The sequence below is a fragment of the Salvelinus fontinalis genome, chromosome 7 (assembly GCF_029448725.1).
Source record: "Salvelinus fontinalis isolate EN_2023a chromosome 7, ASM2944872v1, whole genome shotgun sequence".
Classification (NCBI taxonomy): Eukaryota; Metazoa; Chordata; class Actinopteri; order Salmoniformes; family Salmonidae; genus Salvelinus; species Salvelinus fontinalis.
This window is the reverse complement of record NC_074671.1, coordinates 5246429-5260218: the sequence shown is the minus strand read 5'-3', so window position 1 is coordinate 5260218 and position 13790 is coordinate 5246429.

Genomic DNA, 13790 nt, shown 5'->3' with positions numbered 1-13790 from the left:
CCAGGCATATCACTGAGGCAATTCCTTAGTGATATGTCTTGTAATACTAACTAGCTAAGGAATTGCCTCTGTAAGTTATGTTCGATTCATTCTGGGGATTTGGAGGAAGTGAAATAGGCTTCCGTGTCTCACAAAGGACAATCATTAACCAATCAAACGCGGAATCGGTCAGGAAACACACCTCCAAGACTGAAATGTAGTTTTTGTAATGAGCAACAGAAAAACCCACGTGCTAATCGGTGTGTTCAGTGGCTGTAAGTTGTGGACTTAGAACGTCCAATATTGTTGTTTTCTATTTATAAAAAAAAAAGTGTGATTTGGAGAGTTAAAAACATGGAAAAAAATACGGGGGAAATCAAAGTCCCTCGCCCCCCTTTTATTTTTTTTTGCTGTGGTAACGTTTTGTTAAATATATATTTCTTTTTAAATAACATTTTTCCTCTAGAGGATATTTTTATTATTTAATTTAACTAGGCAAGTCAGTCATGAACAAATTATTATTTACAATGACAGCCTATCAAGGAACTGTGGGTTAACTGCTTTGTTCAGTGGCAGAACGACAGATTTGTAACTTGTCAACTCGGGGATTGGTTTCAGCAACCTTTCTTTTACTGGCCCAATGCTCTGACCACGAGGCTACCTGCCGGCCCGCAGAAAAGAACACATGGCACTTTGAAATCTGCAATAAATACATCTCTGTCAGGCTCGTTGGACCAAGGCGCAGCGTACTTAGAGTTCCACATGTTTAATAAATATGAAACCCACCAAAAACAATACAGACGAAAATGAAACGTGACGTTATGTGCTGCTCACAGGCAGCTACACAAAAACAAGATCCCACAAACAACAGGTGGGAAAAAAGGCTACCTAAATATGATCCCCAATCAGAGACAACGATAGACAGCTGCCTCTGATTGGGAACCATACCAGGCCAACATAGAAATAGAAAACATAGATTGCCCACCCTAGTCACACCCTGACCTAACCAAATAGAGAATAAAAAGGATCTCTAAGGTCAGGGCGTGATAATCTCGCACTTTTATTTTGCTGATACAGTAAATCTATCCAAATCGATGTGAGAACACAAGGGCATGCTACTTTAACACATGTCTAGTCATTATTAGCCTGGTTCTGTATGGAATGCAGTTGCATTATGGGACACAGGTCAGGTCATTTTCATTGCCAAAGCAATCAAAGTAGATAATAAACAAAAGTGAAATAAACAATAAAAATCAACAGTAAAACATTGCACTCACAGAATTTCCAAAAGAATAAAGACATTTCAAATGTCATACTATGTATATAACAGTGTATATAGGTCTGTCTGTCTTTCTACCCCTCCCTCCCTCCCTCCCTCCCTCCCTCCCTCCCTCCCTCCCTCTAGCTTATCAGTGATGACATAACACTGACCGTCCCTGAGGCTTCCCATTTCCTCTACCCTCCCTCCCTCCCTCCCTCCCTCCCTCCGTCTCTCTAGCTTATCAGTGATGACATAACACTGACCGTCCCTGAGACTTCCCATTTCCTTTACCCTCCCTCCCTCCCTCCCTCCCTCCCTCCCTCCCTCCCTCCCTCCGTCTCTCTAGCTTATCAGTGATGACATAACACTGACCGTCCCTGAGACTTCCCATTTCCTTTACCCTCCCTCCCTCCCTCCCTCCCTCCCTCCCTCCCTCCCTCCCTCCGTCTCTCTAGCTTATCAGTGATGACATAACACTGACCGTCCCTGAGAATTCCCATTTCCTCTACTCTCTCTCCCTCCCTCTTTCCCTCTTGCTTTCCACCCTTCACACCTCTATATTTCCTCTTTCCTCTGTTTAGGCTCTCGTCGGCGTGAAGTGAGCTACCCCTTATCCTCTCTCTCCCTTTTTCTTTTCTTTCCTCTCCTATCCTCTCTGGTTTCTCCATCTTCCCTCTCATTTCTCCCTCCGTTGTTCATCTCCATTTTTCCTTTCTCTCCATTCTGCTATCTCTCCATCTTTCAGGTCATCACAGTGAGGCGGGTTGGGCTTCCCTCTTTCTCTTTCCATGTTGTCTCTCCACTTCCTGTCTCTTATAACCGGGCATCCCATCTCTCTTTCCATGTTGTCTCTCCACTTCCTGTCTCTTATAACCGGGCATCCCATCTCTCTTTCCATGTTGTCTCTCCACTTCCTGTCTCTTATAACCGGGCATCCCATCTCTCTTTCCATGTTGTCTCTCTCCATTCTCTGTCTCTTAGAACCGGGCATCCCCTCTCTCTTTCCATGTTGTCTCTCCACTTCCTGTCTCTTAGAACCGGGCATCCCATCTCTCTTTCCATGTTGTCTCTCCGTTTCCTGTCTCTTAGAACCGGGCATCCCCTCTCTCTTTCCATGTTGTCTCTCCACTTCCTGTCTCTTAGAACTGGGCATCCCATCTCTCTTTCCATGTTGTCTCTCCACATTCTCTGTCTCTTAGAACCGGGCATCCCATCTCTCTTTCCATGTTGTCTCTCCACTTCCTGTCTCTTAGAACCGGGCATCCCCTCTCTCTTTCCATGTTGTCTCTCCACTTCCTGTCTCTTATAACCGGGCATCCCATCTCTCTTTCCATGTTGTCTCTCCACTTCCTGTCTCTTAGAACCGGGCATCCCATCTCTCTTTCCATGTTGTCTCTCTATTCTCTGTCTCTTAGAACCGGGCATCCCCTCTCTCTTTCCATGTTGTCTCTCCACTTCCTGTCTCTTAGAACCGGGCATCCCCTCTCTCTTTCCATGTTGTCTCTCTATTCTCTGTCTCTTAGAACCGGGCATCCCATCTCTCTTTCCATGTTGTCTCTCTATTCTCTGTCTCTTAGAACCGGGCATCCCCTCTCTCTTTCCATGTTGTCTCTCTATTCTCTGTCTCTTAGAACCGGGCATCCCATCTCTCTTTCCATGTTGTCTCTCTCCATTCTCTGTCTCTTAGAACCGGGCATCCCCTCTCTCTTTCCATGTTGTCTCTCCACTTCCTGTCTCTTAGAACCGGGCATCCCATCTCTCTTTCCATGTTGTCTCTCCGTTTCCTGTCTCTTAGAACCGGGCATCCCCTCTCTCTTTCCATGTTGTCTCTCCACTACCTGTCTCTTAGAACTGGGCATCCCATCTCTCTTTCCATGTTGTCTCTCCATTCTCTGTCTCTTAGAACCGGGCATCCCCTCTCTCTTTCCATGTTGTCTCTCCACTTCCTGTCTCTTAGAACCGGGCATCCCATCTCTCTTTCCATGTTGTCTCTCCGTTTCCTGTCTCTTAGAACCGGGCATCCCCTCTCTCTTTCCATGTTGTCTCTCCACTTCCTGTCTCTTAGAACTGGGCATCCCATCTCTCTTTCCATGTTGTCTCTCCACATTCTCTGTCTCTTAGAACCGGGCATCCCATCTCTCTTTCCATGTTGTCTCTCCACTTCCTGTCTCTTAGAACCGGGCATCCCCTCTCTCATTCCATGTTGTCTCTCCACTTCCTGTCTCTTATAACCGGGCATCCCATCTCTCTTTCCATGTTGTCTCTCCACTTCCTGTCTCTTAGAACCGGGCATCCCATCTCTCTTTCCATGTTGTCTCTCCGTTTCCTGTCTCTTAGAACCGGGCATCCCCTCTCTCTTTCCATGTTGTCTCTCCATTCTCTGTCTCTTAGAACCGGGCATCCCCTCTCTCTTTCCATGTTGTCTCCACTTCCTGTCTCTTAGAACCGGGCATCCCATCTCTCTTTCCATGTTGTCTCTCTATTCTCTGTCTCTTAGAACCGGGCATCCCCTCTCTCTTTCCATGTTGTCTCTCCACTTCCTGTCTCTTAGAACCGGGCATCCCCTCTCTCTTTCCATGTTGTCTCTCTATTCTCTGTCTCTTAGAACCGGGCATCCCATCTCTCTTTCCATGTTGTCTCTCTATTCTCTGTCTCTTAGAACCGGGCATCCCCTCTCTCTTTCCATGTTGTCTCTCTATTCTCTGTCTCTTAGAACCGGGCATCCCATCTCTCTTTCCATGTTGTCTCTCTCCATTCTCTGTCTCTTAGAACCGGGCATCCCCTCTCTCTTTCCATGTTGTCTCTCCACTTCCTGTCTCTTAGAACCGGGCATCCCATCTCTCTTTCCATGTTGTCTCTCCGTTTCCTGTCTCTTAGAACCGGGCATCCCCTCTCTCTTTCCATGTTGTCTCTCCACTTCCTGTCTCTTAGAACTGGGCATCCCATCTCTCTTTCCATGTTGTCTCTCCACATTCTCTGTCTCTTAGAACCGGGCATCCCATCTCTCTTTCCATGTTGTCTCTCCACTTCCTGTCTCTTAGAACCGGGCATCCCCTCTCTCTTTCCATGTTGTCTCTCCACTTCCTGTCTCTTATAACCGGGCATCCCATCTCTCTTTCCATGTTGTCTCTCCATTCTCTGTCTCTTAGAACCGGGCATCCCCTCTCTCTTTCCATGTTGTCTCTCTATTATCTATATCGTAGGCAGACCTCTTTCTTTCCACATCTCTCTATCTCTTCATCTCTATCAGGATATCCCCTGGCAAAGAACCAGACTATAATTATGTGGACAGCGGAAGGCTTGTTCTACATTCCAAATAGATCCCTATTCCCTATATAGTGCACTACTTTAGACCAGAGCCCCATGGCACCCTATTCCCTATATAGTGCACTACTTTAGACCAGAGCCCTATGGCACCCTATTCCCTATTATAGTGCACTACTTTAGACCAGAGCCCTATGTCACCCTATTCCCTATATAGTGCACTACTTTAGACCAGAGCCCTATGGCACCCTATTCCCTATATAGTGCACTACTTTAGACCAGAGCCCTATGTCACCCTATTCCCTATATAGTGCACTACTTTAGACCAGAGCCCTATGTCACCCTATTCCCTATTTATCGTGCACTACTTTAGACCAGAGTCCATAGGAAATAGGGTGCCATTTGGGAGGTACCTCTAGTGATGCCGGCAGCACCCAGCTGATAAGGTGTTGATCAAGATGCAAATACACACTAGTTATCACCTGCATGCTGTCATGGTGCTGTGGGCATGACCTTTCTATCGCCATCTCCTCTCCTCCTTCCCTCCCTCCATCCCTCTCCTCCTTCCCTCCCTTCATCCCTCTCCTCCTTCCCTCCCTTCATCCCTCTCCTCCTTCCCTCTCCTCCTTCCCTCTCCTCCTTCCCTCTCCTCCATCCCTCTCCTCCTCCCTCCCTTCATCCCTCTCCTCCTTCCCTCCCTCCTTCCCTCCCTCCTTCCCTCCCTCCATCTCCTCTCCTCCTTCCCTCCCTTCATCCCTCTCCTCCTTCCCCCCTCCATTTCCTCTCCTCCTTCCCTCCCTCCATCTCCTCTCCTACTTCCCTCCCTGCATCTCCTCTCCTCCTTCCCTCCCTCCATCTCCTCCCTCTTTCCCTCCCTCCATCTCCTCTCCTCCTTCCTTCCCTCCCTCCATCTCCTCTCCTCCCTCCCTCCCTCCATCTCATCTCCTCCTTCCCTCCCTCCTTCCCTCCCTCCTTCCCTCCCTCCATCTCCTCTCCTCCTTCCCTCCCTCCTTCCCTCCCTCCATCTCCTCTCCTTCCCTCCTTCCCTCCCTCCTTCCCTCCCTCCATCTCCTCTCCTCCTTCCCTCCCTCCTTCCCTCCCTCCTTCCCTCTCTCTCTCCATCTCTCTATCTAATGCATCTAAAGAGATCCATCGGAGCGAGGCGGGCATCTCCCTTTCCATTCCTCTCTCCTTTCTCTCTCCGAACTCAGGAGATCCTCAGTACTCTCCTCAGTACTATCCTCAATATATTTCACATCTCTCTCTTTCAATTCAAATACATTCAATTTTAGGGGCTTTAATTGGCATGGGAAACATGTTAACATTGCCAAAGCAGGTGAAGTAGATAATATACAAAAGTGAAATAAATAAAATAAAAATTAACAGTATAACATTACACTCACAGAAGTTCCAAAACAATAAAGATATTTCAAATGTTATATTATGTATATATACAGTGTTGTAACGATGTACAAATGGTTAAAGTGCAAAAGAGAAAATAAATAAGCATAAATATGGGTTATATTTACAATGGTGTTTGTTCTTCACTGGTTGCCCTTTTCTTGTGTCAACAGGTCACAAATCTTGCTGCTGTGATGTCACACTGTGGTATTTCACCAGGTAGATATGGGAGTTTATCAAAATCGGATTTGTTTTCTAATGTTTTGTGGATCTGTGTAATCTGAGGGAAATATGTGTCTCCAATATGGTCATACATTTGGCAGGAGGTTAGGAAGTGCAGCTTAGTTTCCACCTCATTTTGTGGGCAGTGAGCACATAGCCTGTCTTCTCTTGAGAGCCATGTCTGCCTACGGCAGCCTTTCTCAATATCAAGGCTATGTTCACTGAGTCTGTACATAGTCAAAGCTTTCATTAAGTTTGGGTCAGTCACAGTGGTCAGGTATTCTACCACTGTGTACTCTCTGTTCAGGGCCAAATAGCCTTCTAGTTTGCGCTGTTGTTTGGTAAATTCATTCCAATGTGTCAAGTAATTATCTTTTTGGTTTTCTCATGATTTGGTTGGGTCTATATGTGCTGCTGTCCTGGGGCTCTGTGGGGTGTGTTTGTGTTTGTGAACAGAGCCCCAGGACCAGCTTGCTTAGGGGACTCTTCTCCAGGTTCATCTCTCTGTAGGTGATGGCTCTGTGGGGTTTGTTTGTGTTTGTGAACAGAGCCCCAGGACCAGCTTGCTTAGGGGACTCTTCTCCAGGTTCATCTCTCTGTAGGTGATGGCTCTGTGGGGTGTGTTTGTGTTTGTGAACAGAGCCCCAGGACCAGCTTGCTTAGGGGACTCTTCTCCAGGTTCATCTCTCTGTAGGTGATGGCTCTGTGGGGTGTGTTTGTGTTTGTGAACAGAGCCCCAGGACCAGCTTGCTTAGGGGACTCTTCTCCAGGTTCATCTCTCTGTAGGTGATGGCTCTGTGGGGTTTGTTTGTGTTTGTGAACAGAAGCCCCAGATGTTGGTCAGGATGCAAATAAGCGTTCGTTATCACGGTGTCGTGTCGCAGTACAGTCGGTGGAACGACAACAACTTTCCATCTTAGTACCAGAAACGGAACGCGCGAAAAAACCTCCCAGTCGACACCAGGCTGGCCCATGTGGGTGCTAATCACTTCCTGTCTGCTATTTGCATGTGTAATAAAGTGTGAGAGCAGATAGCATAGGGCTACATCAATCACTGTGACGGCCCTAGGCAGCCCTGACCTTATCTATCCACACGAGTGTTACGTTTAGGAATCAATTATTTCATCAATGGAGGGAGGGAGAGATAGGAGATTCCGATATAACACCGGTCATTAAAAATAGACGGACTGTCAGAGAAATGAAGCAATATCATGATGACATCTGACTGGATCATCTGAATGCCATTTTAAATGATCACTGTCTGGGTTTAATGACGAGCTGGTATAGTGTTTCCATGTCATAAGGACTACAGATTGGGCCGTGGGTGGACAGGGGGGAAAGAGGAGGAAAGGAGGAGAGGAGGATGAAAAGGGAAAGGGGAGAGGAGAGGAAAGGGAGGAGAGGAAAGGAAAGGGGAGAGGAGTGGAAAGAGAGGAGAGGAGAAAGGGGGAGAGGAGTGGAAAGAGAGGAGAGGAGAAAGAGGGAGAGGAGAGGAGAGAGAGGAGAGGAGAAAGGGGGAGAGGAGAGGAAAGGGAAGAGAGGAGAGGAGAAAGGGGGAGAGGAGTGGAAAGGGAGGAGAGGAGAAGGGAGGAGATAATTGGAAAGAGAGGAGAGGAGAAAGGGGGAGAGGAGAGGAAAGAGAGGAGAGGAGAAAGGGGGAGAGGAGAGGAAAGGGAGGAGAGGAAAGGAAAGGGAGGAGAGGAAAGGAAAGGGAGGAGAGGAGAGGAGAAAGGGGGAGAGGAGTGGAAAGGGAGGAGAGGAGAAGGGAGGAGATAATTGGAAAGGGAGGAGAGGAGAAGGAAGGGAGGGGAGGAGAGGAAAGGGAGGAGATGAGAAGGGAGGAGGAGAGAATTGGAAAGGTAGGAGAGGAGAAGGGGGAGAGGAGAAGGGGGAGAGGAGAAGGGGGAGAGGAGTGGAAAGGGAGGAGAAGAGGGGGGGAGTGGAGATGAAAGGAAAGGGAGGAGAGGTGAGGGGGGAGAGGAGGGCAGTACCTCTCATAGAAACTAATCCCCTACTTTTCCTCACCGTCTATTTTACTGGCACAGCAAAGAGGGTGTGTGTTACAAAGAGATTATTACTGTGGGTATATGTGTGTGTATGTGGGTGTGTGTGGGTTATATACTGTAAGTGTACATGTCACATCTATCTGGTAACAGGAGAGAAGCTGCAGTCAGACAGCGTTTCATATCTCTATCCTTCCTTCTGTCTCACCCTCCACATTCCTCCCTCCCTCCCTCCCTCCCTCTTTTTCTTCTCTTCTTCTCCCTGCTATCTCTCCAATCTCAGGAGATCCAACGGGACTTAGATAATACCGGTACTATCCGCAATGTATTTCACTCTCCTCTCTCTTTCCAATTGTTCTACTTTCATATCTGTAACGAAGGAATGGGATGTGAGTGAGGTGGATTTGGGGAGAGATGTGAAATCTACAGGCCAGGGGTGAGAGATGTTTAATCTACAGGCCAGGGGGGAGAGATGTTTAATCTACAGGCCAGGGGAGAGAGGGATGTTTAATCTACAGGCCAGGGGAGAGATGTTTAATCTACAGGCCAGGAGAGAGGGATGTTTAATCTACAGGCCAGGGGAGAGGGATGTTTAATCTACAGGCCAGGGGGGAGAGATGTTTAATCTACAGGCCAGGGGAGAGGGATGTTTAATCTACAGGCCAGGAGAGAGAGATGTTTAATCTACAGGCCAGGGGAGAGAGATGTTTAATCTACAGGCCAGGAGAGAGATGTTTAATCTACAGGCCAGGGGGGAGATGTCTAATATACAGGCCAGGAGAGAGAGATGTTTAGTCTACAGGCCAGGGGAGAGAGATGTTTAATCTACAGGCCAGGGGGGAGAGATGTGAAATCTACAGGCCAGGGGAGAGAGATGTGAAATCTACAGGCCAGGGGAGAGAGATGTTTAATCTACAGGCCAGGGGAGAGAGATGTTTAATCTACAGGCCAGGGGAGAGAGATGTTTAATCTACAGGCCAGGGGAGAGAGATGTTTAATCTACAGGCCAGGGGAGGGATGTTTAATCTACAGGCCAGGGGGGAGAGATGTGAAATCTACAGGCCAGGGGAGAGATGTTTAATCTACAGGCCAGGAGAGAGAGATGTTTAATCTACAGGCCAGGGGAGAGAGATGTTTAATCTACAGGCCAGGGGAGAGAGATGTTTAATCTACAGGCCAGGAGAGAGGGATGTTTAATCTACAGGCCAGGGGAGAGAGATGTTTAATCTACAGGCCAGGAGAGAGGGATGTTTAATCTACAGGCCAGGAGAGAGAGATGTTTAATCTACAGGCCAGGGGAGAGATGTTTAATCTACAGGCCAGGGGAGAGAGAGATGTTTAATCTACAGGCCAGGGGAGAGAGATGTTTAATCTACAGGCCAGGAGAGAGAGATGTTTAATCTACAGGCCAGGGGAGAGAGATGTTTAATCTACAGGCCAGGGGGGAGAGATGTTTAATCTACAGGCCAGGGGAGAGAGATGTTTAATCTACAGGCCAGGGGAGAGGGATGTTTAATCTACAGGCCAGGGGAGAGATGTTTAATCTACAGGCCAGGGGGGGGGGGGAGATGTTTAATCTACAGGCCAGGGGAGAGAGATGTTTAATCTACAGGCCAGGGGAGAGGGATGTTTAATCTACAGGCCAGGGGGGGGGGAGAGATGTTTAATCTACAGGCCAGGGGGGAGAGATGTTTAATCTACAGGCCAGGGGAGAGATGTTTAATCTACAGGCCAGGGGAGAGAGATGTTTAATCTACAGGCCAGGGGAGAGATGTTTAATCTACAGGCCAGGGGAGAGGGATGTTTAATCTACAGGCCAGGGGAGAGAGATGTTTAATCTACAGGCCAGGGGAGAGAGATGTTTAATCTACAGGCCAGGGGAGAGATGTTTAATCTACAGGCCAGGGGAGAGATGTTTAATCTACAGGCCAGGGGGGAGAGATGTTTAATCTACAGGCCAGGGGGAGAGAGATGTTTAATCTACAGGCCAGGGGAGAGAGATGTTTAATCTACAGGCCAGGGGAGAGAGATGTGTAATCTACAGGCCAGGGGAGAGATGTTTAATCTACAGGCCAGGGGAGAGATGTTTAATCTACAGGCCAGGGGAGAGAGATGTTTAATCTACAGGCCAGGGGAGAGATGTTTAATCTACAGGCCAGGGGAGAGATGTTTAATCTACAGGCCAGGGGAGAGAGATGTTTAATCTACAGGCCAGGGGAGAGATGTTTAATCTACAGGCCAGGGGAGAGAGATGTTTAATCTACAGGCCAGGGGAGAGATGTTTAATCTACAGGCCAGGAGAGAGGGATGTTTAATCTACAGGCCAGGGGAGAGAGATGTTTAATCTACAGGCCAGGAGAGAGATGTTTAATCTACAGGCCAGGGGAGAGAGATGTTTAATCTACAGGCCAGGGGGGAGAGATGTTTAATCTACAGGCCAGGGGGGAGAGATGTTTAATCTACAGGCCAGGGGAGAGATGTTTAATCTACAGGCCAGGGGGGGGGGGGGAGAGATGTTTAATCTACAGGCCAGGGGGGGGGGGGGGAGAGATGTTTAATCTACAGGCCAGGGGAGAGAGATGTTTAATCTACAGGCCAGGGGAGAGAGATGTTTAATCTACAGGCCAGGGGAGAGATGTTTAATCTACAGGCCAGGGGAGAGAGATGTTTAATCTACAGGCCAGGGGAGAGAGATGTTTAATCTACAGGCCAGGGGAGAGGGATGTTTAATCTACAGGCCAGGGGAGAGGGATGTTTAATCTACAGGCCAGGGGAGAGATGTTTAATCTACAGGCCAGGGGGGAGAGGGATGTTTAATCTACAGGCCATGGGAAAGATGTTTAATCTACAGGCCAGGGGGGAGAGATGTTTAATCTACAGGCCAGGGGAGAGGGATGTTTAATCTACAGGCCAGGGGAGAGAGATGTTTAATCTACAGGCCAGGGGAGAGAGATGTTTAATCTACAGGCCAGGGGAGAGAGATGTTTAATCTACAGGCCAGGGGAGAGAGATGTTTAATCTACAGGCCATGGGAAAGATGTTTAATCTACAGGCCAGGGGGGAGAGATGTTTAATCTACAGGCCAGGAGAGAGAGATGTTTAATCTACAGGCCAGGGGGGGGAGAGAGATGTTTAATCTACAGGCCAGGGGGGAGAGATGTTTAATCTACAGGCCAGGGGGGGGAGAGAGATGTTTAATCTAAAGGCCAGGGGGGAGAGATGTTTAATCTACAGGCCAGGGGGGAGAGATGTTAATCTACAGGCCAGGGGGGAGATCTTTAATCTACAGGCCAGGGGGGGGGGAGAGGTGTTTAATCTACAGGCCAGGGGGGAGATGTTAATCTACAGGCCAGGGGGGAGATGTTTAATCTACAGGCCAGGGGGGGGGGGGAGAGGTGTTTAATCTACAGGCCAGGGGAGAGATGTTAATCTACAGGCCAGGGGGGAGATGTTTAATCTACAGGCCAGGGGGGGGGGGGAGATGTTTAATCTACAGGCCAGGGGGGGGAGAGAGATGTTTAATCTACAGGCCAGGGGGGAGAGATGTTTAATCTACAGGCCAGGGGGGGGAGAGAGATGTTTAATCTACAGGCCAGGGGGGGAGAGATGTTTAATCTACAGGCCAGGGGGGAGAGATGTTAATCTACAGGCCAGGGGGGAGATGTTTAATCTACAGGCCAGGGGGGGGGAGAGGTGTTTAATCTACAGGCCAGGGGGGAGAGATGTTTAATCTACAGGCCAGGGGGGGGGGAAGAGATGTTTAATCTACAGGCCAGGGGGGAGAGATGTTTAATCTACAGGCCAGGGGGGGGGGGGAGATGTTTAATCTACAGGCCAGGGGGGGGGGAGAGATGTTTAATCTACAGGCCAGGGGGGAGAGATGTTTAATCTACAGGCCAGGGGGGAGAGATGTTTAATCTACAGGCCAGGGGGGGGGAGAGATGTTTAATCTACAGGCCAGGGGAGAGAGATGTTTAATCTACAGGCCAGGGGGGGGGGGGAGATGTTTAATCTACAGGCCAGGGGGGGGGGAGAGATGTTTAATCTACAGGCCAGGGGGGAGAGATGTTTAATCTACAGGCCAGGGGAGAGAGATGTTTAATCTACAGGCCAGGGGGGAGAGATGTTTAATCTACAGGCCAGGGGAGAGATGTTTAATCTACAGGCCAGGGGGGAGAGATGTTTAATCTACAGGCCAGGGGAGAGATGTTTAATCTACAGGCCAGGGGGGGGGGGGGGGATGTTTAATCTACAGGCCAGGGGAGAGAGATGTTTAATCTACAGGCCAGGGGAGAGATGTTTAATCTACAGGCCAGGAGAGAGGGATGTTTAATCTACAGGCCAGGGGGAGAGAGATGTTTAATCTACAGGCCAGGGGGGAGAGATGTTTAATCTACAGGCCAGGAGAGAGGGATGTTTAATCTACAGGCCAGGGGAGAGAGATGTTTAATCTACAGGCCAGGAGAGAGATGTTTAATCTACAGGCCAGGGGAGAGATGTTTAATCTACAGGCCAGGGGGGGGGGGGAGATGTTTAATCTACAGGCCAGGGGGGGGGGGGAGAGATGTTTAATCTACAGGCCAGGGGAGAGAGATGTTTAATCTACAGGCCAGGGGAGAGAGATGTTTAATCTACAGGCCAGGGGAGAGATGTTTAATCTACAGGCCAGGGGAGAGAGATGTTTAATCTACAGGCCAGGGGAGAGAGATGTTTAATCTACAGGCCAGGGGAGAGGGATGTTTAATCTACAGGCCAGGGGAGAGGGATGTTTAATCTACAGGCCAGGGGAGAGATGTTTAATCTACAGGCCAGGGGGGAGAGGGATGTTTAATCTACAGGCCAGGGGGGAGATGTTTAATCTACAGGCCAGGGGAGAGAGATGTTTAATCTACAGGCCAGGGGAGAGGGATGTTTAATCTACAGGCCAGGGGAGAGAGATGTTTAATCTACAGGCCAGGGGAGAGAGATGTTTAATCTACAGGCCAGGGGAGAGAGATGTTTAATCTACAGGCCAGGGGAGAGAGATGTTTAATCTACAGGCCATGGGAAAGATGTTTAATCTACAGGCCAGGGGGGAGAGATGTTTAATCTACAGGCCAGGAGAGAGAGATGTTTAATCTACAGGCCAGGGGGGGGAGAGAGATGTTTAATCTACAGGCCAGGGGGGAGAGATGTTTAATCTACAGGCCAGGGGGGGGAGAGAGATGTTTAATCTAAAGGCCAGGGGGGAGAGATGTTTAATCTACAGGCCAGGGGGGAGAGATGTTAATCTACAGGCCAGGGGGGAGATGTTTAATCTACAGGCCAGGGGGGGGGGGAGAGGTGTTTAATCTACAGGCCAGGGGGGAGATGTTAATCTACAGGCCAGGGGGGAGATGTTTAATCTACAGGCCAGGGGGGGGGGGGGAGAGGTGTTTAATCTACAGGCCAGGGGAGAGATGTTAATCTACAGGCCAGGGGGGAGATGTTTAATCTACAGGCCAGGGGGGGGGAGAGATGTTTAATCTACAGGCCAGGGGGGGGAGAGAGATGTTTAATCTACAGGCCAGGGGGGAGAGATGTTTAATCTACAGGCCAGGGGGGGGAGAGAGATGTTTAATCTACAGGCCAGGGGGGGAGAGATGTTTAATCTACAGGCCAGGGGGGAGAGATGTTAATCT